This window comes from Leucopleurus acutus, assembly GCF_964270905.1.
Source record: "Leucopleurus acutus genome assembly, chromosome: 17".
Taxonomy (NCBI): Eukaryota; Metazoa; Chordata; class Mammalia; order Artiodactyla; family Delphinidae; genus Leucopleurus; species Leucopleurus acutus.
In genome coordinates, this window is record NC_139159.1 from 15,259,737 (window position 1) to 15,287,308 (window position 27,572).

The 27,572-nt window shown below is 42.0% G+C and overlaps 1 protein-coding gene across 6 annotated transcripts in view; it reads right to left on the reverse strand.

Annotated features, from left to right (window-relative positions):
• The window catches only part of NCOA2 (nuclear receptor coactivator 2), a 269,851-nt gene extending 253,695 nt beyond the window's left edge, over positions 1-16,156 (reverse strand). For 3 of the 6 annotated variants that reach the window (XM_082858348.1, XM_082858347.1, XM_082858343.1), the window contains exon 1: positions 15,297-15,791. The gene's annotated coding sequence lies outside the window, so the exon portion shown is untranslated. Of the gene's footprint in view, positions 1-14,678; positions 15,036-15,296; positions 15,792-16,061 lie in introns of those variants that run through there. The other 3 variants (XM_082858344.1, XM_082858345.1, XM_082858346.1) reach the window with 3 other exon arrangements.
• Positions 16,157-27,572: the final 11,416 nt, after the last annotated feature.

A 27,572-nucleotide genomic window follows, 5' to 3' on the forward strand; every position in this document is an offset into this window, starting at 1 on the left:
CTGTTAGGAAGCCCAAGCAGATGCAACGAGGCCATAAGTAGGTGTTCTAGCCTATAACTTAGCTGAGGTCCCAGCTAACAGCCTACATCAAACACCAGGCATGTAAGCGAGCAAGACTTCAACTGATTCCAGTGCTGAGCCATTGACTCAGTCCTGGATCTGAGTCTTCCAAGCTGAGACACAGGACACCACGCAGTAGATAAACTGTCCATCATGCCTTTTCCCAACTTGATCACAACATTTGTGAGCAGAATGCCACCAAGTTTCGGCTGGTATACTATGCAGCAACAGTAAACAAAACTCTCTAATTCAGAACACAAGCAAGAAATGAAAAGGAGACAAAGAATAAGAAAGTTTTTTTCTCAAGGCTCAAAATAAATATCCCCAGTTCTGTGCTCTGAAGATTACTCACTTTACCGATAAGAGTCTGTCAGATTCTCACACAGATCTTACTAAAAGTGCATGTAAAATAAGAGGAATTAGAAACATACTATATAATATTTTCTATCTTCAACCTAAGCACGTCTCTCTTTAGAATGCCTTTTCTCCTCTCTGATGAAATCTCCATGAGCCCTTGAGGCTCAAATCAAACAGTACAGCAGCTTTCCTCATCTCACAAAATGAACTGTTTGCTTCTATAAAATGTCTGTCCAGCCCTTCTAATACAATTTTCTATTCTAAAGCATATATTGTACTGTAATTACTTGTCCACATGTCTCTTTCCTTCCCTAAACTGTGAGACCTTAGAGGATAGGGCCTATTTCTTTTTTAACCTTTGTGTTCCCAACTCCAAACCCACGGCAGGTAAAGTGCAGAAAATCAGTAAGGAGAAAAATGGACTGTTATTTAAATTTAAAAACAAATTTTTAAACATACACACAGATACACAAAAAGTAACATCCAGTGAACAGACAGAAAAAGGCAAGTCTAGTAGCTAAGCTAGAGCTTGGTAGTGAGGGGTCTATGGTTTACAGTGACTTAGTGGCGAGACAAACAGATCATTATCTTAAATGATCTCATGGACACTGAGTGAATTTTAGCCCAAGTCAGTTTAGTAAATAAGGAAATACTATGCATTTTTAAAGTATCTTCTCCTAAATGACTAATGTTAAATTTTGAGGTGCTCAAAGGAATAAAAACCAGAACCAGAAAAATTAGATACATGAGACCTCATGTGCTGAATGTTTTGTACAGCCACTCTTCTACAGTAATACGACTTTCCTTATATTATTTTTGCCCACTCCCACCCCTTACCCCGGCCACCTATCCTTAATGTCCGTTTGGTTACATTTCACAACTCCGAAGTACTTTCCTCCCAGTTGACCCAAACTGCTACCGTATCTGTTTGGGACGTAGCACAGAGCCACTGAGAAACAACCACAGTACTGTCTGTCCAACCCTCTCCAACAGGCCAATGTTTTTTTTCCTTTTGTTTGTAATTTAGTTTGGTTTATTTTAATAAGCTCTTCAAGCACCTTCTGCAAGCTTGAGCAAAGACATTCATGAATTTATTTCTTTTAAACCACACTAATGTATTATTTACCTTTTTTATTAATTGAAGTACAGTTGACTTACGTTTCCACCACCAACACTGGTTTAAAAAAAAAAGCAGTACAATACTCATAAAATGACAAGAACAAGGAGGATATCCCTTAGTACATCTGTAAGACATTTCAGAAAAGTTTTGCAAAAAACCAAAAATCAGAAAATGGGATTTCTGAGTCATTTAAATTCCAGTCCCCTCAAAACTGCCCTGATTTGTTAATTAAAAAGGCCTACGTACAGTCCCACTTTTCTTCCCATTGTTGACATCTCTCATGTGTCTCCTAAGCTGCCACACTCCAAAAAACCCCTGGAAACTATTGTCTCCATAATGTTACTCCAAAGAAGTATTTGATATAAAAGCTTCCTATTTAGCCAAGGGTGCTATGAAATGAATGTCTCAATCTCAACCCCCCTCCTGTTCCTAAAACAGAAATTTACTACTTCCTAGGAGGAAAAACGTCCTCAAACTCTCTGACTGTAAGCGTTCTCATAGGCGGGCATTACCTCTGTGCTTGCACCTCTCACGGCATTACTTTTATGAATCTCCTTGTGATGTGTTTGTAGAAAGTATGTCTAGGCCCCAACTTACAGAGACTTCGGAAGGGGCAATGCCAAGGAAACAGCCTAAGATGCTACTATCTCAAGCAGTAGGTTCTCAACGGTTATGCTCTTCTTTAGCCCCAAATCCATTAACATATTTAACAATTTAATTTCTTAGCACTTCTGGAGAAACTGAAGTCTAAAAACTGAAAAGGCTGGTTGCACAACAATGTGAATGCACTTAACATTACTGAACTGTATACTTAAAAATGGGTAAGATGGTAAATTTTATATGAATTTTATCACAATTAAAATTTTTAATTAAAAAAAATAAACACTTTTTAAAAAGCCAACATCTAAAGAACCACAAAACCAACCAACAAGAACTAGGGGAATTACTGAGTATTAACAGAGACGACAGAACCAAAGGCAACGGAGGAGCTTGATCAGATCCTGGTTTGAAACCCACAGCTGTTAACAGTTTGGAGGTAACAGGGAAAATTGAAAGAAGACAGTTGATACTTGATGATATGTTTTCTTAGGTTTAAAACAAAGTTTTATTAGGTTTAATAGTTGTATTGTATGCTATTACCTAAGTAATGCCTTTATTTTACAGCGACGTGCTTTATGAATAAAGGGTCATCTGTAACTTACTTCCAAATAATTCACACCACACACACACACACACACACACACACACACACACACACACACACACACAGAGCGGGGAAAGAGGGAGAAAGAAAAAGCACACACAACACTGAAATAGCTGTTATTTAACCACTTGTTCTACCACATTATGGAAGTACCACAGGAGCTAAGAAAAAGAGAGACATATGACACTGCCCATCCCAAAGCCCCGCCCTGCTTTTCCACTGGGGTTGTATACGTTTCTACTACTTAATATATAATTGGTTGATGAAAGAATCTGAACAGATGACAGACAGATCACGTTCTGACTTATTCTGCAAATAAAATGACCCCACAAAGTAAAAAAATTACTGTTTAAATAGACATTTGGGAAGAAAGTTGAGAATACTTTTCCAGGTCTTGTCACAAGTATATATTAATGTGTGGCCTGTAGGGGCTTCATTCTTTTGATAGTTGTAGAATTTCATTACTTACCTATTGAGACATCAACCCGTCAAGTGATGCTTTCATTCTCTTTTTGATCACTTCTTCAACGGAAGTATTTAAGTGCCGACCCTACACTTTGCATTTGGTTTTGTTTTATTACCTTTCCAGAACTACTGAATTTCCCCAAGGTTTTCTTTACCTTTTTTCTCCTCTTTCCACTATAAACTGAGATTATTAATCCCTCTTCCCATTACAGTGTCAAAATATTCTGCAGGGGAAAAGTTAATAAGTCTAGGTGCAGAAAATGTTCAGTTTTACTGAGGCAACAACACCAAAAATGTAAGTCTTTATTGTTTCTGATTCAAAGGTAAGTGGACTTCCTTCTTGTTCTACAGAAAATTTTTTTGTAAAATCTGTAATCAATGTAATAAGCAACTGACTAATAATCTCTGGATATTGTTGGATTCCATCTCTCTTTTTGTTTTGATTGTACACTTTGCTGTTAACTGAGATCAATAATATAAACCCCCAGCAAACTGAGTTTTATATCAAAGAACTGCTTCTTAAATTTTAGACTAACTCATTAGTTTTCTCTAGGCAAATCAAAGAGCATGAGCTTGCGTGGTCAACACATGTTCACAGCAGGCCAGGAAGAACAGACTGACAGGTACAAAGGCTCATGCAAAGAGTAGAAATGGGGGAAACGGCTTTGTGGCAGACCCATCTAGTAAGCGTCTGGGAATGTCATTCTGTAGTGAGTGGGGGGACTTATATTATTATAAAAGGGATATTTTGGAAAGATCAGTCTATTGACTTACAGTACAGAAGGAGAATTTAAGTCAGCCCAAACTATGGTTTAAAAAGGAAAGACTTTAAGCTGCTCTGTATACTATTTGGGAGGAGAGGGAAAATGAATGAAAAAATACATATATGTGGCCTTCCCTGCTGGCACAGTGGTTAAGAATCCGCCTGCCAATGCAGGAGACACGGGTTCGAGCCCTGGTCCAGGAAGATCCCACACACCGCGAAGCAACTAACCCCATGCGCCACAACTACTGAGCCTGTGCTCTAGAGCCCGCGAGCCACAACTACTGAGCCCACGTGCCACAGCTACTGAAGCCCGAGTGCCTACAGCCCGTGCTCCGCAACAAGAGAAGCCACCACAGTGAGAAGCCCGCGCACCTCAATGAAGACCCAATGCAGCCAAAGATAAATAAATAAAACAAATTTATTTTAAAAAATACATTTATGTGTATACATATACACACACACAGACATATAGACTCCATCCTTACTATTTCCCCCAATTTTAGCAAACCCATAAGAAAACAGGTACCATTCCGTGTTGTACCTGTATCATTCAGACAATAAGCCAGTGCATATAATCATTTTAAGCACACTTATAGAACACAACAGAAATTTTAATGCCAGATTTGTCAGAGCATTTTACTTGATGGTTTTTCTCCTTGATGTTAAACTCCAAACAATGTGTATCAAAACTTGCAATGTGTTTTACTAACATGTTATGGCCCTCCGTTTATTCATTTAAACCTTCCCCAAAAAGTCTGTGTAAGTTGCCTATTCCACTTAAAGTAACAAGTACTGTAAGTTGACTACTTGGTTTGGTCAAGCTGATAAACTAATATAATAGTCCATCCTTAAAAATCTTTCAAGCTGCAAGGGCACGTATTTGCTACTCTGGATTTACTCTATATATACCTTCATTAATTTACAGATTTCAAGCAAGGCTACTCTTCTGCATTGATATTTTCCATCTGCGTGGTCCTAACCTCTTTAGCCTGGACTCAATGCAGCAACTCCTCTATGGGCCGCCCCCAGTTTCTTTCTGAATGCCTTTCCTTTTCTTTTTCCTCATTATACACTCAATCCCTTTCTCCAAGAGAGTAAACATCTATGAACCGTTGAGGCAAGCCCAGAAAACCTGGGATGAGGCTGCTAGAGACACCTGAACCTCACTGGGAAATTTCTTGAGTAGGGAATGAAGAGGGCCTCCATAACGAGGAAACCCCTCTCTATCCCTTGGTGCAAAGGCACTGGCTTCCCTCACTCATCTGAGGGCCAGGCCAGGTGAAGGCACGGAGCTCAGCCTCTGAAAATCACAAGCCCCAGAAGGCCTTCCCTTGTCCTACCTGGTCTTTACCTGCCACTGGGTGGAGTAGTCCCCTCACTTCTCACCTGAAAAGGGGAAGAGAATCCCCCATTTGCTCAGTCTGGTAATACAGAGCACTGGGGTGGAAGGGCTGTGGGGCTCCGTGGTGCCTGAAGGGAGCGGGCCATCAGCACCACCGACCTGGTCCAGAATTAAGGATGCAGCTCATCAGGAGACTCTACACGTGGGAGCCGGCCAGCTCCTGGTGCGAGATCAGGATGCAGACAACTACCGTGAAGGAGAGCTTCTGGGGCCTCAATGTCCTGGGACCAGCTCCACCTACCACAGGCTCTCCCTTCTCTCCCCACCACAGGGTCCGGGCCTGCCTCCAGTGAGCACGAGAAGAGGCAGGGAGCAGCCGAGGCCCTCTCCTCCAGGGGTCCCAGCTGGCCCCACAGCCTGCACTGCACACAGGGCCAGGCCATGTGTGCCCAGTGCAGCTCCATCCTGCCCCAGCCTTCACTCACCTCGAGCCAGCAAACCTGGGCTTCCCTCGGTCTCCTGACTCTCTTTTCTCCTGAATGCTTTTTCTCAAAGTGAGATATTTACTAGCACGATGAGGTCATCAATGATTATGAGAATGCTGTTGTTACGATGTGAGTGCCCTTTACCCAGAGAAGGCAAACGCTCCAGTTTTGTTTTCTAACGTCCTTCAATGTCCAGGCATTCTGTTGACTTTTGTCGCTGTCAGTTGTCACTGTCAATATGTTCAGGACACAGTGAATATCATGTCATTTTCTTGTGTTATACTTAACAGCTTAAAGCCTTTAATTTATTAAAATTCTTAACTGTACACACCTCTTGTTTAAAATACAAGGTGGTACAGCATAAATAGATCTTTATATAACTTCCAGTCCCGTCACTAGATTTTACTTATACTTACTATCTGTTTATTTAGAAAAGACTCTGGTGGTGCTAGAATACAATAAAATGACATTTCTTAATGGAATAAGTATTTCTATACCACACTTTTACAGAAAAATCTTAAGGAATCAAGATATTCATACATCTTACTGAAAACAGCAATAAGAACACTACACGAGTCTCAAAACAGAAATACAGAAATTGAAAACACAATACACTACCAGAAACTCCAAAGAGGTGGGCAGTCCTAAGGCTTTAAGAATTGGTTAAAATTTTCACCCATCTTAAATCACCTTAATATTTCCAACTTATAACCATTTTGACCACTTAAATCTAATGAACACTTTCAAGACATCTAACGTGATAGAGTCTGTAACAATATCCTTAAACAGGGAAGAAAGAGAATACAGCAAAGCTAGGGAACGTAATCCTCAATACTATTAGACAACAGAGGCTCAGTACCCCCGGTCGGCTGGACCACAACCTTGTGCAGCAACTAACTTCGAACAACAAATCAGCCAGTTACTGCGCCAGCCTGTTACGTGATCTGTCCTCAACCTAACGGCTTCCTTAACAAACAGCCAGCTTCTTCACCAAGTGCTGTGAGCAGAGCAAATCTGTTAGATAAAGAGGGAAACTGCAGATCATGATCAGACTCGAAATACTTAACGAAAAACTAATGATAGCAACACACTCCCCATAATCTTGATTGTGTTCCTTCCCTGCCACCCATCTTCCATCTTCAACTTTGGGGGGCGGGAAACAACCCAGCAACAACAACCGAGAAAGCCAGGGAAGAAGGATAAATGGAGGCAGAGAAAAGTCTACAAAGATTTATACCCAACTGAGGCAGTCCAAAGTCGTGCTATTATTTATCACTCCATCCTCACTTCGAAGGCCCGGTCTCCGAGCACAGCACACCAGACCCGATGTCCACAACAGGCCGCAGGCACAAGGTGGCAGGTACAGGACACAGAATCGCCTCCAGGACCCGCAGGCCCCCACTGCCCAGCTCCCTAACTACCACAACCAGCTTCTGTAATGTCAAGAAATGCTGTTATGTTAAATTGGTAGAAATTCATACACTTCTGACATTGAGATTTTTTTAGTCAGGAACTTCCATATTCCTTATTTAGGAATCAAAAATACCTGTGAAAGAATTCGCCACCTATGTTCCAACAATAACCAGAGGTGATTACCTAACAAACATATTTATGAAAAAAAATCTATTTTTAAATATATGTATACAAACACATTAAAAATGTATGTTTAAAAATGTGTTTTCCAAGTAACTAAATTTTCCATTTAGTTTGACTCTAGAAATGACTCAAGTAAAGCTATAGGTTCCTCTAAAATATGCAATTCAATGTTCAATTTACATTTTGACAATAACTGAAAAGCTTTTCATTATTAAGCATATTAACAAGAGAATTAGAAATGTTAAGCTAAATTAATATTAAATATTCCTACAAATGCTACTGTACCACCGAAGGTAAGGAAAGTCACTTCATCTTTGATTCCTGAGCTGATTTTATAAGTGGGAGCCATCTGCCAGAAAAGACCATCCTCATTAGATGGGTGCTTCCAGGGACAGAAATCAGGCAGCAACAACAGCAGCTCCCAGAACCCCCTCACATCCCGCAAGCCTTGGAAGATGTGGGGTCACATTTCCTGTGGACCCACTAAATGAATAATAGAAAATACCATGCCTTATATTTTCATCTCTGACAACAGGGCTTCAGACCCGGCAGCTGGAACACTAAAAGCAGTGCATTGCTGATCCCCACACGTGCACAGGTGAAAGAGTTCCCTGAAAGCTCTCCCCGCTCCCTGCAAACAATTGAGCAGACAGAAGAATTCCACAAATAGCAGAGCAGAAGTCAGATGACTGAATATATTACCAGCCGCCTTTGGGGACTACAATATCTCAACACTGAGTCACCCATGCTACACGGGTTGCAAAAAACCCTGCAAAACATACATCACACAATTACCACCTAACGGTTAAACGTGCTAGAATTAAATATACATTAAAGGAACAAGAAGCCGAATGTCTATACCAGTGCTTCATTGGTCCTAAACCTCTATCTAGAGGGCTGTCTCCATCTCTTTTCTACCTCTCACCCACAATGGAGTTTTCTCAAGCTTATTTTCTGAGCTTCTGATTGTGAGAAACAATAGGCAACTTGAATGTGCTTTTTCAAAATACACTCCTACCCCTCTTCCCTTTCCCTTTCCCTAGTGGAGAATGATGGATCTGTGTTATCTCCACAAAGCACTGGATGGGACACATCCACATGAGGCTGCGAGGAAGTGCGGCCAACCGACCATCTAACAAGAACACAAGTTAAGAAGGCAGGGCTAAGGGGCAACGTTGGCCTGGATGCAAATTACTCTCCAGCACTTGGGCTGTGTGACCTTTGGCAAGTTATGTGACAGCTCTGCGCCCCCACTTCCTGAACTGTGAAAGAGGAATGACAACAAGAGCGCCTCCCTCACTGTCTTACAGTGAGAACCAGACAGGAGTGTATAGCAAGGGCACCTTATTAGCAGGGCCCCAGGTTTTGAGTGGGCACTCAGTAAAGGTCACCTGTTTTGACTTCATCCATTACCATTCTTACTTTTTGAAAATTAAAAGACAAGAAATAATCCTGCAATTTAGGAACTGTTAAATTCTGGGCCGATGACTAAAAAATCTGGAGACTGCTTATAGATCTTAAGATAAGTATGGAATGTCCAGGTACAGGCTTGCCCTGAGGCAAGGGTTTGGGAGACACAGGCGTACAGAATTTGCAGGACTGGATCTATTCAAACCTATTCATCCTTTTTACAAACCAAACAACCAGACTGAGAGCCTTCTAACGACCTGCAAACATATGTTTTATCAGATTCCAACCAGGAAGACGTTCTCAGACTCACCATTCCCTCTGATATTTATGATTTGTTTCCCCACCCATTGGTCAAGGTTAATTTTTTCCCTGAAGTTTTGCTCAGAGGCACAACTTAATCCCCTTTGGTCTTCATCTCCTCCTGGAAAATGAAGGTAACCTCTACTTCACAGGATTGTGGCAAGAATGAAGGAATGGAGCACACCTCAAAAAGCCCCTAATAGGCTGCTGGCACTCAGTGACAGCTGCTCTTATCATTTCAGTTGTTCTATTGCTGCTCTCCCAATACAGACATTTTAGTCAAGAGCCAGAATGAGTTACGTCTAGAAAAACTGACAACCACAGCAGAATACCTGTGAAAGGCTGTGCAAGGGAGTTTTCCATCCTTTAGAAACCTACGGTGGTAAGGCCCAGGGTACGTTAGCCTTAACGGCAGCAACAAGGCACAGACAACCCATAGAAATCAGAGGTCACTGACTGCCTGTCACCTTCATCCAACTATACGTTGCCACCTGGACCACACATAACATGATTTCAGGGGAAATAAAAACAAAACTAATGATAAATATTCATACCATCATTAAACGAAATCTATTTAATCATAAGCTAATCAATCAAGGGAACATTTAACAACCTTTTTGTTATAAACATTACAATCCTATTTTCAGGGGGGAAAAAAACCCAAACCCAAATCAAAGCAGAATTATCTAGCTTATATAATTAAAATTAACACATGAAAGCAAATTGAAAATTAAGGTGAACACATCCCTTTCCACCCTTCCCCCACCAAAACAAATCATCACCCACTGTGTGTTCCCCCTTTAATCACAGGTTTGCAATGGATGGTTTATACTATAAAAGGAAACTGCCAAAGCTGAGACACTCAAAACTCAACAAATAACTGAACAAACAAATGAAACAATGGTTAAATGAGGCAAGGATGCAAAAACAGGATCTAAAAAGCCCAAAATGAGAGTTAACCTGGCCATGAGGAACTCCATCAGGAACTCTTAACAGTTCACAATTGGCTGCCTAAAAAAACATAAATTCTGACAGGATTAACATGCTAACTTCAATTCTCCATGCACCTACCAATTGACACCCAAAGTAAAAACTGTTTTTTCTTTCAGAACCTTTAAGTATTAATAACTATTTAATTACTGCTAATAATGTCTACCTATAAGTAGCTCTCCTCTCTTACTTTCTTAAAATTAAGATTCTATGTCCAAAAGCCTCAAAAGCAGGTAAGTCAAACACTGCCATAGGTTCCCTGCTTATTTAATTCTTCTCTAGAAATTTCCAACTAGAGAAACAACTGAAAAGTGTCCTAGAGTCAATGTTTCCACAATTGCATTATATCATCATAGCCACTGGAAGCCAGAAATGTGGTCACTGATGAACATTTCATAGGATAAACACATAAAATCTTTACCCTAACAGCCAAGAGTATTATGATTTAACTGCAGACCATGTAGTCGTTTAATTTCAGCACAACCTTCATAGCACAACCTTTAAGATTTCCACTTTTTCATAATCACCCTCGCCTCAGTTTTGTAACAGCTAGGAAAACTACATACGTTTCTAAAATATCCACAAAAGTCACATTCTCACCTCTGTTTCAAAATTAGTATCTAGAATCCATAAAGTATGTGTTTTCTTTATACTGTCTAAATTGAGGGCGTGTGACACTAAAACCGTATTGTACGGCTTTTCCAGACATTACTTTCAACAGACTTTAAAGAGTAATATGACATAATATTCTTTCTACAGTTAACAATTCATAAACCCTTCTACAAGCCTGTAAAAAACAAAAAAGGAAATAAACACAATTGCCAAAATCTTTTTTGTTTAGAAAACAAGGCATAGAGGTAAAATTAGCCTGCAATACGAAAGTGTATTAAAAAACTGAGTTGGGGGGGGGGGTTGTTCTGTTTCCCTTAGTTTTCGTTATTAGTATGTAAACATAGTCTGATTATTTCACAGGGGGAGAGATCCTGATTCGCTGCTTATTTTATGATTTACTGCAATAAAAGACCAACACCTTAAAGCAACTTATTTTCTCCCTCCTATTCTCTTAATTTAAAATTGACAGAGCATGTAATAACATAAATTGCCAAACAAAACTATAAACACAAAACATTGAAAAGCTAACAATTTCTTAAATAGCAGTTTTGCTATAAAAATAGTGAAGCATTAATTATGCATTTAAATAATTTCAATCATGACATAATAATGGTCAAAATATCAAATAAGGACACACTGCATTTCAGAAAACTAATCTTCTAGAAAAATTGTTTAAAGAGCCCCCCTTTGTTTTGGTACCCAACATCCTAATGACTGCTTAAAAGCATCCCTTTTAAACTCAATTCAATACAAACAATTTTTCCTAAGAAATCCAAGCTGTCAACTTACGGGTCACATTTCAACCTGATGTGATTTGAAACAGCTAAGGTACTGAATCCTTAAATTAGGGTGTGTAACGAAAGCACTGTTCATAGGTCCTTGCTTCTGAGGCTTGCAAAGCTTTAATAAGATACAACTAAAGATAAAGCCAACCAAGGAGCACTGCCCCTTTATGCGCTCACACAGCAGCCCACGTTCCCCTCTGATCTTCACATTTTAGGTTTCTAGTAAAACGTGCCTCTAACACTGAGCAAAGGTCATGTAAATTATATTTAACCAATGAAGGGTTAAAATCAGAGCTAAACTATCTAAAAAATATTAAATTCATAATTGGTAAGCTCTTTTCTAACCTCTGCTTCAGTATCCTGACATCTAAAACTCCTCTGTTAAGACTGAAATTCCCTGGAGGAAGAAGGCTCAGATCCAGTCTGAGAGCACACAATGGAATCACAGCTGACGATGCACATCTTTTTCTAGATGTCTCCATATGCTTGAGAGGTTTTTTTTCCCCCTAGCAGGCATTAGGGGACTTGCTACTCACTGCCACCAAGAATCTGAGAACATTCTCAAGGATTATTGTGGAGAAGGAGTAAAATAATGTGTTGCTCTTGAGCATACAAAAGACACATGTTAGAGTGGCCTTCAGTAGCTAAATTAACTAATGACGGGGCGGTTTTGAATGTTGTCAAATTTTGAACGTTGTTTAATTTATAGTACTCTCTACTTCTAGCAGCTAAATGTTTATCTTCACAGTTTTTACTATTTTATCACTAAAATAACACCTCAAGGGCTAGAGCAAAATGCAATTAATTTTTGTCTATATGAACACTTACAATTATACTGGATGGGAATTCATGGTAAATACTGTTCCCTAAAACTATAGACCCCTCAATTCTTTCTTAGTAACCCAGTATTATTAAAAGCTCAAGAAACCAGTATACATAAGTATCATGCACATAAAATGCCTCAAAAAAACAAAACAAATCCCTCCCAAGATTAAATTCATGGGATACTCATCACAAAATGAACAGATGTATTCTCACGCTAATATTATTCATTCTTTGAACTCCCAAAGAGTCTACAAATTCCAGTTGGAAAAAGGAGCCTTGCTGCTGTCAATGTGCACTAACGTCCCCAACAAAGAACAGGAGCACGCACAAGCACACGCACACACGCACACGGGCGCACACACACACACACACACACACACACACAGCATCGCAGCAGCAGCTGCTGTCTTTTTAAAACACTGCTATTCCTGCAGAGCAACCTGTGATCTTTACAGAGAACCGAAGACCTATCCTCCCTATTCTGAAAAGTCAAGAGTTGAGGAAATCACTACACTGTAGCCAACAAACAGTGTAAAATAACCAAAGATGTCTCCTAACCTTGCAAAAACCAAAAAAGTACCCACACACTGTACCATTCAGTTGTGTTTCAGCAAACTAAAATAATTTATTTTTAAGAATCTTTTGTGTGGGAGTAATCTGACAAACTACATTTTACTCTCTTTCTGTAGACAAATATTCTTTGACCAGCTTGTTCCTTAAATACCAACGCTTTAGGTTTCAAACAGTGATGCTTTGGTTCCTAACTTCATTTTGTTTACTTAAGAGCAAAAAAACAGAAAACAAAAAATGCATACCATAAACCACAACTTTTTTTTTAAATGTCATCCCAAACACCGAACTTCCAAGTGTACTTTGGAAACTGGCGCTCTAGTTAATCAGGGAACCAGTAAAGCCATTACAAACAATGATGCTTTACACTCCCAATAATCAACCGACGTGAGTTTTTCCCGATGCCTTCGTTTTCAGAGAACCCTTTCAAATTTCATTGTCCCCACGCTGGAGTAGCTGAGTGAAACTGAGATAGAGATAAACAGATAACTCCTATGATCCTCAGCACGTAAACCGAGCGCTGAGGTCCAGAACGCGATCACTACAATATATGCCATTTTAGAAACGGGCCTCGGACAGTTACTGCCACATCTTAAGTGCCTTTTAGACTTCGTCGTGTCTAAGACAACGTCTCTGGTGGTACCAGAGATACACAGTATCTCGTGCAAACTACGCTGCCTCCCCCGGTCAGAGCCCCCGTAAGTGACGCTACCCCACAGATCTAGGAGCGGGTGACCAAGGATGTGCAAGAGTGGAGAGCTCTTGGCGTCTCCATGACTCCCCCGCCCCGCGCGCAACTCCTCTCTAACTGGTCCGGAAGAAGCCCCGCCCCCTCCCTTCCTCCAGCCCCCGCGATTGGCTTATCGACACCCGGCAGGTCAGTTCCCTGCCTTCGATTGGCTCACTGTCCCATCACTCACACGCAGCGAGATTCGGGTCGGTGGGAGGGGAAGGCGTTGGAGGAGGTGGAGTGGGAGTGGGATTAGAGGACGAGGTGGCGGAGGAGGGCGTTCAGGCTCGGTCCCCGGTTTAGGAAAGTTTCCCCTACCAGTGACACACCCGGACGGCGCTAGGCCCGGTCCAGCTCCGGGCCGGTGCAGGGCGCTCGGATCCCCGATTCCCGCCCCTCGGTCCCGCAGGCCCCGGAAACCACTAGGGGGAGGGGGAAGAGGGAGGGACCAGTTAACCAGGGACCGACCCACCCCCGATCTCGGAAGAGGCGCCTCCGGGACTCCCCGGAGGGGCGGGGGGCGGGGAGCTCCTGCGCGCAGCGAAGACCCTGACCCCCTCCCCCAGCAGCCCCCGGAGGCCCGAGAAAGAAGTGTCCCCGGGCCCGGGGCGTGACCGTCGCGAGCCGGCCGGGAGGGCCCCTCCCGCTTCCCGCCTGGGGGCCCTGAGGGCCTGTCCCTTCAGGGGCGGGGAGATGGGGGAGAGAAAAGGGGGCGCTGGCGAGCCAACCCGGAACCTCCCGGACCGCCTCCCGCCCCCAGCCCCGGCCCCTGCGCGCCTCCTGCACACACGCCCGCACCCAGAAAGTTAAGTCAGGGGCGAGCCGGGCTCGGCGCCGCCGCGGTCCGGCCCCCGGCTCCCCGCCCCCACCGCGGCCCGGCCTGCTCGGCCCGAGCGCGCCGCCCGCCCCGCCCGCCCCAGCTCCTTCCCGTCCGCCCGCGGCGCCCGGCGCCCCTCGCCCCCAACCCCCGGCGCTGACACGGGCCCGGCCCGGCTGCCGGGCCGCGGATCCCCTCCTCCCGGCGTCTCACCCAGCTGGCCGCCCCTGACACGGCGCTTCACCTTCACACACCCCCGAGCACTTCCCAAGTCCTGCCTCCCCTCGCCCGGCTCCCACCCTGCGCAGCAGTCGCTCCGCGTTTCCATGAAAGAATGCACCTTCGGCTTCACCTTTCCGTCCCTGCCTCGCGTCCCCCGAGGGCGCAGGAGACGCGCTCCTCGCCGACCCGCACCGGGCAGGGCGGCGGGCGTCTCGCTCCTCGGGCGGGGTCCGCGCCCGCGCCCCCGGCCTCCCCGCCGCGCCTCGGCTCTCACCTCTCGCCGGCGCCGCGGGCTGCAGCCTCCGCCCGCCTCGCGCTCCGGGACTCGTCTCCCGAGCTCTGGCAAAGCGCTGGAGCGCCTCCTTTCTCTCCCAGGGACTCCGCGTCTCCCTGCCGCTTCCCGCCCTCCCCACCCCCCAAGCCCCAACTCCCCAGCCTCGCGGCGCCTCCGGGATGCAACTCGCGTTTTCCGCGCACCGGGGCAGCGGTCGCCGCACACAAAACAGCCCTCTCGGCGGCGCGCGGCTCTGCCCGGCTCGGCGCAGGAAGGGCAGACGCGGCCGGGGGTGGGGACGCGGCGCCCCCCGCCCGCCGCCCGCCTCCCGCCCGCCCTCGCGGCCCCCAGGGAAGGCGCGGTTACCGGCTCGGGTCGGTCACGCCGTCAGGTGCCGGCTGCCGTCGGCGCTGACCTTCGCCGCCGAAGCTGTGGCCGAGGCTGCGGCCGCCATGTTCCCGTGTTAATAACTGCTGCCTGGTTGTTTATTTCAATGGAGATCCTCCCCCAACTCCCTCCTCCTCCTCCTCCTCCTCCGCGTCTCGGCACTTGCCGAGAGAGACACAGACCGCGCAGAGCTCGCGATTAGGGGAGGGGGCTCGGGAGCCAGGCAGTCCCTCCCCCCTCCTCCCTGGCCGTGGCCGCAGCCAAGTCCTGTCACTGGGGAAAGGACAGAGCGGAAACTTGCGTCCCGCGCCCCCGGGGAGGGGGCAAAGGTGGACGGAGGGTTCTCCGGGGAGCAGACCCTGGCCGCGGAGTCCGCAGCATCTCCGTCGGCGGAGTCCTCTAAGAAGGCGACCTGGGGAGAGGTGAAGAGTGAGGAGAGAAAGGAGAGGGGACAAAATGGGTGACTGTGGTAGAGGGAGGGTGACCTATGGGTGACTGGAAGTGAAGGGAGAGTAAACAGATGACTCCATGGGAGGGCAAAGGGCAGTGCCAAAAAGAACGAGTGGATGGGACAGGCCGGGGCTGCAGAGTGGAGGCAGTGGGATCTTGGGGCTGCAGACGGCGGGGCAGATGCCCCCGCACGAAGATCGGAGAGAGCCCAGTGCCAGGTTCGCCCCGGGAGGAACCTCCCGCCCGCACTCCGCCCGGGCCCCTCAGCCAGCAGCCTGCACCCCTAGGGCGCACCTCGCACGCCCGCGTCTGCTGCTGCGCCCTGGAGGCGCCCGTCGTCCATCAATTCAACCTCGGCCCCTAAGACGATAGGCTTCTCCAGTTGCAGCCGCATCTGAAGAGGGGATGGAGTGGCGCGACCGTGCGAGGCGAGCTTAAAAGGGTGCCACCCAGCAATTGCATGATAAAGCAAAAGGACACACAGTGTAATAAAGCCTGACCTGGTTGAGCATTCTTGTCACGACATGAGTCACAAAAGTTTTTTAGTGGAAAGTCCACTTTCTAGACAGAAAGTGATGTTGGGGGATGCAGGAGAGTTGCACTGAAAATTAGAAGAGAAGCCTCATAAAGGTTACTTGGATCAGTTTTATGCTTTGGAAAAGCAAGTTCTTCACAACCCAGATACATTTCGTCCGAAGAAATGAGCAACATTTGTCCAACAAATTTCCCTATTTTTAGTCTTAAAATGAGAAAGGTCACTTGCAATAGACAATAAAAGTGTTTACTGAACACTTACTATGTGTCTGGCACTGTGCTAAGTGATTTATACATTTTGATTATTAAGCCTTACAAAGTAATTACCATTTTTAGCCTTCACAAAAAAATGAAGCTTAAAGAAGTAAAGTAATTTGCCTAGGGTCATACAGCTGGGAAGCTGGAGAAGATTTGAGCCCAGTTCTGGCAGACTCCAGAGCCCACACTTTTAATGGTGTCTTCAACCTCAAATTTGTGGGAGTAACACCAATTTTCTTTCGGGAAAGAAAAAAAAAAACGTGTGTATGCATGACTATGGATAGAAAATGTCTGGAAGGCTATAACAAATTGTTAGCACTGGGGAGTATGAGTGGGTGTGTAATGGAGTAGTACTTCCACTTTTATTTTGTACACTATAGTGTTTGAAATGTTTGCATTCACCATGTATTAATTTAATAAATTTTTGTAGATTATTTTAATTACATGGCATAACAGAATAAGGTTTCCTGAAAACCCGAAGCTCTCCAAAAAACTGGGGAAGAAATGGGAAATGGAGGGTTTTTTAACGACCTGTTTTCTTCCACAAATCCTCATCCATAGTATTCCTACAATGAGGTAGTAGTCGCCTGAGGTCTGTCACATTGCTGGACTCCAATTTCCTTTCCTGTCATCACCCCCAACTCTGAGTTGTGATAAAGAAAAGATTCTCCTTCTGGCTTTCTACTCCTCTTTTGGAAGAAGTCCAGAGTTCATCAATACTCTGCAACAGTAGATTTCACACCTTCAAAAACCACCCATGATATCTGTGCAAATTAATGACTCCCGTTGCATTTCCATGTTACTCAATAAAACTTACTCAAGATACATGACTGTGTCTATAAAAATAAAACAAACAAAAAAATCTGACAGCTTAGCATAATGAGTTGCCTCCAGCTGCTAATCGGTTGCCTCAGGCCTTGAGGAATCCTATAACTTCTGCTCTCTTCTACAGCCTCTGGTCTCCCTCAACACCTCATGTTGTAGTTATAACAATATTCTGTCTTGCACTGGAGTTGTTTATATACTGTCTTTCTCTTTCACTAGATCGTAAGCTATTCAGGGCCCGGAACCATGTCTTGTTCTTGTTTTTACATGCTATAGCTCCTAACAAGATCTCATATAATGTTTGCTGTTTATGTGAATCTGTAAAATGTAAACAACAGTATCCAATCGGTCTTCATGTCCGTTTCCCCAACTCACCCTCCAATACCTTGCTCTTAAAACGTATTTATAAAAAATGTTTTCAGTATTTTGAAGGAATTTAGATTTCTGTAAGACCTCAGAACAATTGTTTAGGAAAACCAGCCGTAAGTATTGGTGAATTATCATGTGACAATGTAACATGAAAAGGAAGAAAAGTAAATAAGTTGGCTTAATTATTCAGTCAAAGAAAAAATAAACAAAAGCAAAGATATAGGAACTGGATATATTACCAACAGAGAACAACCCAATAAGGAAAAAATGTGGGTGCAAATCGTAAAGGGGAAGGAAATTATTGAAATTTAGTAGAAGCAGAAACAACACACCATGGATGGATGAGGCAAGTAGACAAAAACCAAAAAGAAATGTCAGCCAAATCACAAATGCAACTTAAAGTAGTAAAGAAAATAATTTATATAGTTAATAACACACCTAAGAAAATCAGGACAATGTGAATACTATAGGACAAGAAATTCTATTTTGTCTGCCTTCTCTTCCTCATTCAACTTCAAGTTACTTTCTTCATATATAAACTATATAAAAATGGAAGATGCAATATGTTTTTTTATTATTACTACTAGCATGCTTCATGATATAATGAGAGGTAACACAGTGTGGTAAGAAGAGCTAGAAAAGATAGGCAAACATATGAACTGCGCTTTGCTACTTAATATGTGACTAAGTATCTCAGTTTGCTCATCTGTATAATTGTTGCAAGACTCAAACAAAATGGTATAAATAAATGTGCTTTGTTAACTCTTAAGTTCTTTATACTAATGGAATATTATTATGTTGATTAGATCCACGCATAGCACAGTTATCTCTATTTCGGTGTTCAAGTTATAAAAACAAAAAATTATCGTTCATTCTATTAAAAATGTAATCACTGGATGGGGGGAATCAGTTAAGACATTTGTTTGACAATTTGATTATTGAAAAAAACAACTGTTTGACCAAATGTTTCATTCTTATTGTCTGCTCTCTCCAAATCCCTTAAATATTATAGCTACCATAAATGTGTCTGATACAGGTCAAGCGTACTACATATATTTTTATTTCTAATCAAAGTAGGCATTATATGTATTATTATTCTCATTTTACATATGAAAAAAATGAGGTTCAGAGAAGTTAATTTATGCAAGATCATAGAGCTGCCTTTGCAGCATGGCTAACAGATTGTGCTAAAATTCTTTTCTTCATCACTGAAAATCTCTTCTACTCTAAGCAACACATTGTCTTCATCCTTATTTCCTTAGGACCTATAACAACTCCTAGAACACAATGCAAGCTCAATAAATGATTGTGAAATGAATAAATCAGTGAATGAGGGGTTCCATTCAAACCACACTACACACTGTCACAAGATTAATATTCCCACTTGTATTTCTTTCCCACTTGAAAACTCTTAATAATCCTTAATTGCCTACAGAATGCAATTCAAATCCTTTACCTTATATTCAAGACCATCTTCAGTAGGACCCTAACTGCTTTTTCTAGCAGTAACAGCAACAAAATACTTAATACACCCTCACTCATTCCAGGGTGTCCTGGAAACAGACTGACATGAGTTTCAATCTTGGCTCTTACTAACTGTGTGAACTTCAGCAAGTTATTTAGCCTCTCTGCAAATTCTATCCTGTGCAACAAGGTAAGAAAATGAAAAGGAAAGAAGTAAAACCATCTTTATTCATTGATGATGTGAGTGTATACATAAAAAATTCAAAAGAGCCTATAAACTATTAAAATGAATGTAAGATACAAGGTCAACAGTCAGAAATTGTATTTCTATATACTAGGAAGAAACAACTGGAAAATGACATTTTTTAAAATAAAAACATCAAATACTTAGGAATATATTTAACCAAATTACTATTGGCATTTTTTTTTTAATGGAATAAAAGAGAAGTTCCTGGGCTTCCCTCGTGGCGCAGTGGTTAAGAATCTGCCTGCCAATGCAGGGGACACAGGTTCGAGTCCTGGTCTGGCAAGATACCACATGCTGTGGAGCAACTAAGCCCGCACACCACAACTACTGAGCCTGCGCTCTAGAGCCCGCAAGCCACAACTACTGAGCCCGTGTGCCACAACTACTGAGCCTGCGCGCCTAGAGCCCGTGCTCCACAACAAGAGAAGCCATGGCAATGAGAAGCCCGCACACTGCAACGAAGAGTAGCCCCCACTCGCCGCAACTAGAGAAAGCCTGCGCGCAGCAACGAAGACCCAATGCAGCCAAAAAAAAAAAATAATAAATAAATTTAAAAAACAAAGTTTATAAAAAAAAAAAGAGAAGTTCCTCAATAAAATGAACTGTACGCACAAAAAGCCTATAACAAATGTCATACTCAATGGTGAAACATTTACACCTGCTCCTAGAGATTGGGAAAGAGAATTGGAAATAGAATGTCCACTGTTACCATCTGCATTCAATATTGTACAGTAGATTCTAGTCAATGCAATGAAGAAAAAAATGATATAACTATCACTAAGGAAGAAATAAAACTGTCATTATTTGCAGATGGCATGAACGTTTATGTAGAAAATCCAAAAGAAGCAACAAATGATTAGAATTAAATTTTAGAAGATCTCTGGAATGGAAGGTTAATATACAAAATACAGTTGTATTTTTATATATTAGAAACAGAAAATGAAAACTTGAAATGTAAATTGAAAAGCTTTTTGGCAAAATCCATTAAAGCTGAGCATTTCTGCTTTATGACCCAATAATTCCACTCCTAAGTATATACCCAATAGAATTCATTGACTGAAGAACGAATAAATTACAGTGTTTTTGCTCAATGGAATACTATATTGAAATTTAAATGAATACACTATAGCTCCATGCAATAAAGTGGATAAATCATATAAAAATAATCTTGAGTAAAAGGAGCTGGATGTAAAAGAATACTACTGTATAATGTCATTACATAAGATGGAAGATTGATAAGACTAATCTATAGTGATAGATACCAGGACAGTCGTTACCTTTTTTGGAGTAGGTGGTGCCTGGGAGAGCACATGAGGGAGATTTGGAGATGTTGAGAATATCCTATTCCTAATCTGAGTGGAGGTTACTTGGACGTGTTCATTTCATGAAACATTGTGTGCACAGCTCATTCAAGGTATAAACATGACCTGTGTACCTACCTATATATATTAGACTTCAATTAAAAAGGTGTTATTGTTGTATGCATTTACTGATGTTTCCCTAACTCAACTGCTAGTGCCTTAAAGACAGGGATCATATTTTAGATTTCTTAATATCCCACACAGATTTTAGCACTTCAACTTCCTAAAATGTTACTTTACTTAGCATAAGTAGGTACAGGCGCCAATAAAGTTTATTTAGTTTTAGTAAAAGTATAAATAATAGTAAAACAACATGCATATATACACATATATATACAAATATAATCAATTTAAAAAGTGTTGACAGGAGACTTGGTGGTCCAGCAGTTAAGAATCCGCCTTCCAATGCAGGGGACGCGGGTTTGATCCCTGGTCAGGGAACTAAGGCCGCATATGCTGCGGGGCAACTAAGCCCACTTGCTGCCACCACTGAGCCTGCGTGCTCTGGAGCCCAAGGGCCACAACTAGAGAGAAGCCCGCATGCCACAACGAATGGCTCGCGCGCTGCAACTAAAACCCGACACAGCCAAATAAATAAATAATTTTTTTTAATTAATGTGTTTATAAAAAAAAAAGTATTGACATTTTTCTACAATTCTCCTTTCTCTTACGTTTACCTTGACTAACTCGATAATAAAGATGTCTATTAAAAATAGAAACTAATAAAAATTAAATGTACTCTAATAAGAGTTGGTCAGCTGTTGATCTCATCTCACTTAACATAAAGGTTCATGCAGGTAGGCTGAGAGGAGTCTTAGAATAAGAAGTAGGTTCTAGATCAGAATCTAAGCCCATAAACAGCGTGACTTAAGCACTTGGTTAGTTGGTTTGGTTGGTGGCATCTTTGTATTGTGGCGAAATACATATAACCTAAAAGTTGCCATTTTAACCTTTTTTTTTTTTTTTTTTTTTTTTTGCTATACGCAGGCCTCTCACTGTTGTGGCCTCTCCCGTTGCGGAGCACAGGCTCCGGACGCGCAGGCCCAGTGGCCATGGCTCACGGGCCCAGCCGCTCCGCTGATCTTCCCAGACCAGGGCACGAACCCGTGTCCCCTGCATCGGTAGGCGGACTTTCAACCACTGTGCCACCAGGGAAACCCATTTTAACCATTTTTAAGTGTACAATTCGGTGGCATTAAGTACATGCACATTGCTGTGCAACCACTATCCATCTCCAGAATGTTCTCATGAAAATGTTCTGGACGTGTTATCAAGGACTCAGTTTCCTACTTGAGGACTTTTTAAGATCCCATGCAGTTTGGAAATACTGTATCAGGGAGCTAAAGCTCACTCAGAGGAAAAAAGATGCCTTTGGTTAAAATGAAAGATTTTTATAAAATCCTGGGTATGAAGGGGAATGACTGTGTTCAATTTTAGCTAGGACAGAAAAAATATCTTCGTGAAAAAGAGTGCATCTGAATAACAGCTCTTCTTCCTTAGGAGAACCATCTTCTTGCTTCTTTTGAAATAGGCGTCTATAAATGTGGGCCACTTGACAAATAGTCCTACTCACCATAGAGCCCTCATTCTAACAATATTTCTTGGGCTTTAAAATATAAAACTCTGTTTTTATTCAAAACATTTACAGGGTCAATGTTATATTTTAATTAGTCTATTATTTATGAATGTCAGTTTTTGACATCCTTGATGAAATGCCTAGGCTCCTGGCTTGTTTTATTTTGTTTTTAGGTTTTCCCCAAGATGATTATGACGTTTCAGACACACAACTACCTGAAAGATTGCAGTTGTTCTCTTGCCCCATCCTCTTAACCCTTTTAGATGATTAATGTCCTAGTTCTTACACTGAGTGGCAGGCATGTGGATATTTATTGTTCTTTATATCTGTCATACATGTTAGAAATATTATTTTGTGTATATTCAGTATTTAATAAAAACAAAAAAATTCCTTCTATGATATAAATTTTACTTAAGCACATTCTTTTGTTACAAAATAAGAAAAGCTAGTACTTAGATCCTGTATTTCTTTTAGACTAAGTTTTAAAATAAACTACTAATACTGGATACTTTCTAATACACTCAATCCCTGATTTATACATGGCCAACGAACCACCTAAGACTGGCAAGGTTTTTACTTGACTGGAACTCTCTTCTCTTTTTGCCTCTGCCTAGAGATTTTCCAACTCATGTTTCCTCCTCCCTCTCTCTACTATGAGCTGCATAGACAGCTTCTTCTTTCCCCTGCGTACTAGTGGTTTCATTTACAACATCACCATTTCCTCGTATCTGAGCCCTCTGCCTCTCAAGAGTTTTGCTGTTTGTTTGAACCCCTGCTGCCATCCCTAAGATAAAACACCAAACACAGCTGAGTTTGAAGACTCTTCTGCACTGTAACCACATAACCCCAAGGTTCACCATTTGAATCTAGACACGCTTAACAGAGTCCCTTTCCAAATGCAGCAGATTAAGTTCTAGTTTTCCACAGAAACACACACATGATGGTTATGTTCTGTTACTACTATGGTGCTATTCTGGATATCACAGGTTTTATCAGGGCAGCTCTGAGAATCTAAACCCCTTGCAAAACCTTGTTTCCATAGAAAAATATGTTCTGTCTCACAACCAATCAGTGAACAACTAAACTTTTGAAATAAATCCATGAGGACTGCCTGTACTTTTCATCTGAGACTTCAAAGCCTTTCACAAAAACATCATTTAAAAAAAAAAGCCATTTTGCCATAGCTAATAGTTATTAAAGGACTTACGTTCACAACTAAGAAGTGTGTGCTAACAGCCCTTGGACACGAAATGCTGGAGATAATGTACAAATTATTACCGGGGGTACTGGATATGCTTCTTTCCATTTATTAATTCAACACAAAGTTACTGAGTTCCTATTCTGTGCAAAGCATTATTCTCAGTACTGGAGACCAAGTACTGAACAAGACAGGGAACAGCCTTATCTTAATGGAATTTACAAGTGATGTGCCTCATAATGGCACTTAATAAATACCTGTTGAATGAATTATTGAATGTGGCTAAGAAAACCATTCGAATATGATAAATATTTGTTTTATAAAAATTAAGTGAAATCAGTGAATGGAGGGGTTGCAGAATGCAGAATGTAAATTAGACGGGAATTTGTTCCAGCAGTCAAGGTTAAAATATTTCCTTATTATAACAAAGCAATACTGGGTAGGAGTGTTGGGTGATCACAACCAGAAGGCTAGTACCTCTACCGTCCACATGGCCTGCACTTTGCAGAGCACTGGTTAGAAGACAAGTGCCACCCCACCACTACCTCTATACCTTTCTGCAAATTATAACTCTGAGACCAAAGTATATTTTATCTACAAGTAAAAACTGAGACTCAGTCTCAGTTTATGGTGGCATGTTAACAATGAACCCAATTTTACCAAATGGAACAGAGGGTTTAGTCTAGAATAATGGGGTTGCATTTTAAATCCCATCTTCATAGATATTTGTAATATACTTCTTCTTTATGATATCACGTATGATTGCAATCCCCCAACAGGAAATATTGAGACAAAGAGAGAGAGATTTCAAGGAATTGGCTCATGCAATTATGGGTGCTGGCAAATCCAAAATTTGCAGGGCAGGCCAGCAGGCTGGAAACTCCAGCAGGAGTTGACGTCTCAGACTTGGGTCTGAAGGCAGCCTGGAGACAGCTCCTTCCTTCGTGGGAAGCTCAGTCTTTTCTCTTAATGCCTTCAACTGATTAGATGTGGACCACCTACATTATGGACAGTAATCTGCTTTACTCAAAGTCTACTGATTTAAATGTTAATCACATCTAAAAAAATACTTTCACAGCAACATCTAGACTGGTGTTTGGCCAGACAGTTGGGCATAATAGCCTAGACCACTTGACACATAAAATTAAGCATCACAGTTCCCTGCTTATCAACTTGATATTCATATACATCTCCATAAACCATAATTTCCAAATAAAGACTATAACAAAGTCATACTTCTGCCTAATATGATACAACTATCCTGTATACGGCTGAAAGCACACTAACCCTTTCCCTAAGAAGAAGATCCAAAATCCTCGGGTGATATTCACTCTTCTTCTTGATATCCTGTAACTTTACGATGTAAAGTTAACAATACTTAAATACTATGATATATAGTTAATATATTTATGTTATATGATAAGGGGATAAGGGAGGGAAGAAAACAAAGGTAGACAGATACACACATACAGACAGACACACATGCATACTTATATACATATACATACAAGCATATTCATAATAAAAAAAGGAGAAACACATAACAATTACAGTCCTCATTTCTGTAACTGGTCACATGGTCATAGCTGGTATTGACAACTACATCCAGCCAAGCAACTTGGCTGGTTGTGGTTCTTTTTTTCTTTCTTTTTTTTTAATTGAGGTATAGTTGATATACAATATTATATGTTTCAGGTATACCACATAGTGATACACAATTTTCAAAGGTTATACTCCATCTCTAGTTATCATAAAATATTGGCTATATTCCCTGTGCTGTACAATATATCCTTGTAGCTTATTTATTTCATACATAGTAGTCTGTACGTCTTCATCCTCTTCCCCCATCTTGCCTCTCCCCACTGGTAACCACTAGTTTTTTCTAAAAATAGGGGACGCTTCAAGAATTTGAGCATCATCCTTGTGCAGGGGCCATGCTAATCTCTGTATTATTCCAATTTTAGTATATGTGCTGCTGAAGCGAGTACTGGTTGCAGTTCTTTACCCAGTAGAGTGACCCCAACTTTCATTCATGAAGCATCTGGGCCATTATTAGACCTGCCTGAATTAGACTGTTGTAGTTTTCCATTGACTTTAATCCAGGGCATGTCACTAAGACAAGCCCTAAAGGATCTCGTGAATTCTAGCCGTACCCTTCCTTACCGCCATTGTTTGTAGCAACCTAATTTCCTCTTGGTAATCAGAATCAATCACCCCAACCAGTACAGTAACCTCCTTCTTTGCCTGTTAACTCAGAGGCATGGGAAGCCCAATGTGGCCAGGTGGCAGTCTTAACTTCCAGTTCATGGAATCACTGCTGTGTCCCTGGTGGATGCACTCCTCCCTTTGAAACTAAGACCTCTAGACCAGCAGAACATAAGGTCACTGGGACAGGAAGCAAAATTTTTGCCAGTGGATCACTAGAGGTAGTAGTGAGTGGTGCCCCTCCCATTTCTACTCCTCGATTCTTGGACCTGGCCCACGAGTCCTGGCTGTGAGAGAAACAGCACCACATACTGGACGCCAATTTAGAGCACAGACCACCTCCTGGAAAACTCTGCCACGGCACAGCAAGGTATTGCCACCTAGCTGTTTCTGTAACTTTGTCTTCAAAAGGCTACTGATTTAAATGTTAATCACATCTAAAACAATACTTTCACAGCAACATCTAGACTGGTGTTTGGCCAGACAGTTGGGCATAATAGCCTAGACCACTTGACACATAAAATAGCTTTCTACTATTCTATCAAACTAACTGCTTTGGGATGGTTGGAGAACACAAAAATCTAAGAGGGTGGATGGACCACTACCCCAATTCATTTGCCATGAAGTGAGTTCCTTGATAAGAAGCAATGCTGTGTGTAATACCATGATGGTGGATAGGACAGCCTGTTCTGTGGCTACCAGTCCACCTCTTTCCCCAGAGACTCTTGTCATCAACCAATGGTCTCATGAACAATGTAGTCATGGTGGCAACATAGACTTCCATTCACCAAGGCTGACCTGGTTGTGGCCACCACTGAGTGCCCAATCAGCCAGCAGCAGCAGAGACTAACACTGAGTCCCCCAAATGGCACCATTCCCAGGGGATCAGTCAGCTCTCTGGTGGCAGGCTGATTACATTGGATTACTTCCATCATGGGAGGGCAGCGTTTTGTTTTTAATGGAATTGACACTCTGGATAGGGATGTGCTTTCCCTGCATGCCGAACTTCTGTCAAAACTACCATCATCCGTGCTTTGTGACCACCTAGAAGGGTGGGACAGGGAGGGAGGGAGGGAGGGAGACGCAAGAGGGAGGGGAAATGGGGATATATGTATACGTATAGCTAATTCACTTTGTTATACAGCAGAAACTAACACAACATTGTAAAGCAATTATACTCCAATAAAGATGTTAAGAAAAAAAATTCACCAAAACAAAACAAAAAAAACTACCATCATGGACTACTTTGCTAAGGAACACTATCTCTTTGCAATATTTTGTAAAAGCATATGCATAGCACTGAAACAGCAGTTACGACAGTCTCACTCAACTTTCTTTTGTGACCAAAAATCTACGACTCTTAACAACGTAGTAGTTTTAATAACCTAAAATGAAAAAAAGTCTTACTCAAAAATGACTACTGATTATAAACATACTATCAGCAATGAGGTACATCTGTAGTACTAAATTGAGTGCTATATGCAGTATGCTTTCCATCAGTGTATATAATGGGTTGTCAGTGCCAAGCTGAGAAGTTTTGGATCCCCACAGGAATAATTTCAAGATTTCTTTATAGCATGGTGGAATTCTGTAGGATTTTATAAAGAAAAAGATACCCAGACTTTTTACTGAGCAAATTCTCCCAGTGCATTTGGCTTGATTTCACTGTTGGCTTTCCCTTGATTTTTACTAGGTTTTTCATATGCTAAATTTTAAGTAGGGACATTTTTGCAATTCTTTAAGAAGTTTTATTTTCAGTCTGCTCCCT